Genomic DNA, 4,856 nt, shown 5'->3' with positions numbered 1-4,856 from the left:
TGCTCTTAAATCAGATCAGTCCAAACAAAGATATGATCAGAAATTATACATGAAATCAAGATGTCACAGTAGCTGCAAAAGCACAGAAATGCACATTGACATACTGAGCAATTTCACCTGAGAATGTGAGACTTTGACCCCTATAAGTGAGCTGTAGAGTGTTGTTATGTGGAAGTAACAGCTCAGCTGCACAGTGTCATCAAGAAAACAAAACCCAATGATCTTCAGTCACCAAAAGGTACTAAATCCTGTTTACACATATCTTTTCACAAGAGAAAGTATACCTGATATTCTCAAAAAGCCAGTTATTAATTGTATGTCAACTTCGTACTCCCTGAGCTGCTTCAGTCTATTGTTGTAACCTAACTCATCGAGATCTATGAATTTACAGTCCTTCTGACACTTGCTGTTATACAACCCATTCACTGGGCTGTCATGGTGTATTGTCAAGCTTCATCTGTGGATTAGTCTCACTGGCAAACCAGCATGAGAACATATTGGCTTCATCAGTGAACAGAAAAAAATGATAGAATTTATTTGGTTAGTCAGTGAGTCACAGCTTGTTCATCAACAACCATGGCAGGTCATTATTTAGCTTTAATCTTGAAGATTTCTGATCTGCATTGTGCTGTGCAAGGGAATACAACTAAGGGAAGACATATAATTCAGTCTTTCAGGCAGCACTCGTTTCTCTTCTTTCAGCCCATTTTTGCTTGTGACACCACACGTGTAAAAAATGAGTTTGTTCTTCCTCTGTGTGGATGCTCAGTTGTGTTTGTGTTGGAGCCTCATTAGTGAAGCTGTTGGCGGTTTGCAGAAGCACTTTAAAACAGTTCATGTTTTCTTGCACTTGGGAAACATGCTGATGAGAAGCTGGTTTGAAAATTCAGCAAAAAAAAAAAAAAAGGTGTTCAAGTTAACATGTTAATACAAAGCTCTATGTCAGTAAAAAAAAAAAAAACTGGGTTTAAACACTGAGTTATGAATATCTCATAACTGATTTTGTATTAAATAATCTGAAAACTCATGTTGTCATGGTTTAGGCTCACTTGATATTTCAGTTTTACACATTTCCTGTGACTGAGCGGCTGACTTTTGGATGTTATTTAATGAATTTAATTTAGTTCAATTTAATTGGCATATGCATGGGGTAGAAAAATGGGTGTTTATTTTCTGCATACTGCAGTTTGACACTTTCCATAACAGCAAGCTAGAGATCTTAATAAATTATTATGGCAACATCACTATGCCATTTTGCCACCAATCTTTTTATGAATCATATTATCTATTTGATTTATTCTGAAGAAAACATATTTAGACGCTGGATTCTGTTATATTATGACTTGGGATTACATTTAGCAGATATTTCAGTACAACATGAGACTTGCATTCATATCCTGTATGATTGAGTATGTGATATGATTTACTGAACTAGCAGAGGTAGACACCAACCTGACAAATCTGACAGCGCATGCAATCTTTTTACTGAATAATGCACCTGAGCACCCATCCATGAGTACAACCTGGCAGAGGAACTGCCATTTAAAATTATTTATCTCATTTGATACGATGATATATATTCATAGAAGGACAGTTGAGACATTTCCTTCAGCACAATAACATGTTTCATTGCTGTAAATATTTAATCTGTACATGGCTTTTTGAGTTTTTTTGTCACCTTGTACAGGTATGTGTCTGTTGCACACATACAAGGAGCCCCAGGTGCTCATATCAATTATTGTAATCTTTTGTTAATTTGCTGGTTATTTTCAGAAATTATGTTTGGAATTCTGAAGGGAAAAATTGTCTGATCTTGGAGATTTTATTTATTTATTTATATTATAAAAGAATAGAAAAACAGCTAATTTGCACATTAAAGATCATCGAGACGTAATTTTAAAATAAATGGAATTAAATGCATTTCTGACTAAGGAGTTGCATGGTGGTGTGGATAGATTGCTGACCTGCCCAGGGTGTACCCTGCCTCTCGCCTGCAGCTTCCTGAACTGCAATGAGTGGTATGATGGATGGATGGATAGATGGATGGATGGATGGATGGATGGATGGATGGATGGATGGATGGATGGATGGATGGATTTCTAATTAAAACCAAAAACAGAAAAGGAATATGTAAAAATACATTGAACTATATATATATATCATCTATGCTTTTTTACTGGATAAATTTACTGAGCTGTAGGCTTCTGAGTATATTAAGCTCTATATTACTCTATATTACATAGTCTGAATAAACAAAAAGAAAAGCAGAAAGAGGGAACAAAGAATGATTTCAAGTAGTTCCTCATTTGTTTACAGGTAAGATTTTCACCCCGATCATTGACAGCAAATACATTTTTGGTATTTGAAAAATGTTTTTTCTTGGGGAACTTGTGCAATAATGATAAGCTTCTTTTCACCCATATACATGTACTGTCTGCCACATTAGAGAGGCTTTTAAGGTTACACAAATAAAAAGGTTTTGCAAGTTTATCCTGAGAAGCTGTGGGAGAATAAGCCTTAACCTTCTGGATCAGTAAACCCTGTTCAGAAGAAGCAGCTTACAACTTCCTGATTGCAGTATAATATTAGTTTTAGTTCATAGTTTTGGAATCTTATTTATTTGTGAGTGTGAGCAGCTTTGTACACATAAGGAGTGTGTTAGGGCGATGCCTGCTTGACACTGTGAAGGATGACATCATCTCACCTAACACATTTTTAAAAGATTATTACTCAAGCATGGTATGTTAGAAATAAAACCTACATATGTTGAATTGCAGTTTTTTCTTCCTCAATTTCCATCAGTTATTAGTATTATCTATACCACTTCTTCCAATGATGGGTCGCGGGGCAGCTGGAGCCTGACCTAGCATGAGCAGCAGGGTACACCCTGAACAGGACACCAGTCCATCGCACAGACAAACAACCATTCACTCACACACACATGTCAAGGTAGAATTAACCTAACATTTTTGGACAGCTGGAGGAAGCCAGAGTACCCAGAGAGAACCCATACACACAGAAAGGTGATTACTGTTCGAACCTCCCAACAGCCAAGGCTTGAACCAGCGCTAACCACCACACCACTGTGCAGCCCCAGCAAATAATCTGACTCACAGAAAACTAATGATCTGAAGTGAAAGTTGTTTAATTTAGAAGTGGCTCTGAAGTACCATGGAATCCTAGTTTGTTCATTTGTTACCTCATTTCTCGTATACATGTGATGCTCTTCTGCTTAACATGTGAAGGAGCAGGGAAAAGGAGTAAATAGTAAAATAATAATAATAATAATAATAACAACAACAACTGCAGAGTCTCTCCCTACTCCTGGAGCTGCAAGAGGCACCTAAAGGTGAATGTGAAGTCAGAGTATGTTGTTATTCATTTACCAGGAAGGTACAAAGAATTGGTGCAAGCCCACCTATTCTCCTATATCTCCCATTGTTTTATTCATTGTCTTTCTCCATTCTCTTTTTATTCTTTTTTTGTTTTCTCTTCTTTCATTTGTTCATCTCAGCACTCAGACACATCAATGCATTAAACTATAATGTGCAGCAGACTACATTAAATAGCAATAAAGCTACATGCAGCAGTTTAGAAAGGCATGTACTGTAGATACCCTTGTATGTTTCCCCTATGCTTGCTACACTAGCATCGTCACTCTGAGACAGTCTGAGCCCTCCAGCTGCACAGTGCCTCAGGTGATGAGCCAGTAATAGGGTGAGCTTGACAGGCCTAAAACTACCCAGAGAAATTAGACAATAAGTCTGTGGCTAGGTCACATTTCTAGCTTTTCTGTAAAAAGATATGGTGGAAATTGATGTTTTCCAGATGCTCATTGGTCAGAAGTGTGAATTAGAGGCTCACAGTTGCTTCTGATGCCTCTCAGTATTTAAAGGCATGGTCATGCTTTCAAGTAATATGGAAATGACTGAGAGATCATTGCAGAAAATGGCAAACTGGCATCATTTATAGCAGCTTGAGAAAGTTTTCTCCCTCAGAAAAGGCTAATAAGTAATTTCATGCTAAATGAAAGGAAAAGCCAGTCATATTACAAAGAATAAAGCTGATACCAGCTCACTTCCCCTTAAGCTGCTGCACTCTTCTTTTCACACACATCAACTCTGCCATTACAGCTTTCTCACATGACAGAAAAGGTGTCATCACTGCAGTAATCTGTGATTATCAAAAAAGATAAAGACACAAATATAAAGCAGATTTCCTCCAAGCCAAGTTCTATCAAAACAGGGCATGCTCATTCTGTTTTTTGAACCCCATTAACACCCACTAACATCAAACATTATGAGTACTGTAGGAAAATGTTAAATCAGTATTCAGTCCAGAGTCAAATTACTCTGAAGTAGTTGCAGACATTTACAAGCTTCAGATCTAATCAGCTGTGCAGGTAGCACAACACCACCTGGGTACATATGTTCATTTCAGTGACATTGCTGCTGGTGGGGCAACAAGAGTTGGTAAATCACACGTTTTTTTTTGTTTTTTTTTACAGAAACACATATTTAGCAACCATAACAACCCACAGGGAGGCTCTGAAAGTAACAGCAGTAACTGACTGTTAAAAACAGACCACAAGTCCTCCAACCAAAACATGTTAAGACGTCATTTGTCCATACCAACAGAAGGGAGAATACAACTTATTTTAAAAATTCAACATCAGAGCACGTTTCAAAATAGATATCCTTTTTTTAAAACATATACTCTTCATTCAGTCAACAACATGACCATACTTTCCAACCATCCAACCATAAAGCCATGGAGGGAAAATAGTACAGTGGTTATTTTATGCATGTTGTTAGTGTATCCCTCTGATTATGTTAGCTAACAGATTTTTTGAGGCC

Source organism: Melanotaenia boesemani, chromosome 9 (genome assembly GCF_017639745.1).
Source record: "Melanotaenia boesemani isolate fMelBoe1 chromosome 9, fMelBoe1.pri, whole genome shotgun sequence".
Lineage (NCBI taxonomy): Eukaryota > Metazoa > Chordata > Actinopteri > Atheriniformes > Melanotaeniidae > Melanotaenia > Melanotaenia boesemani.
Note: the sequence above shows the minus strand (reverse complement) of the source record.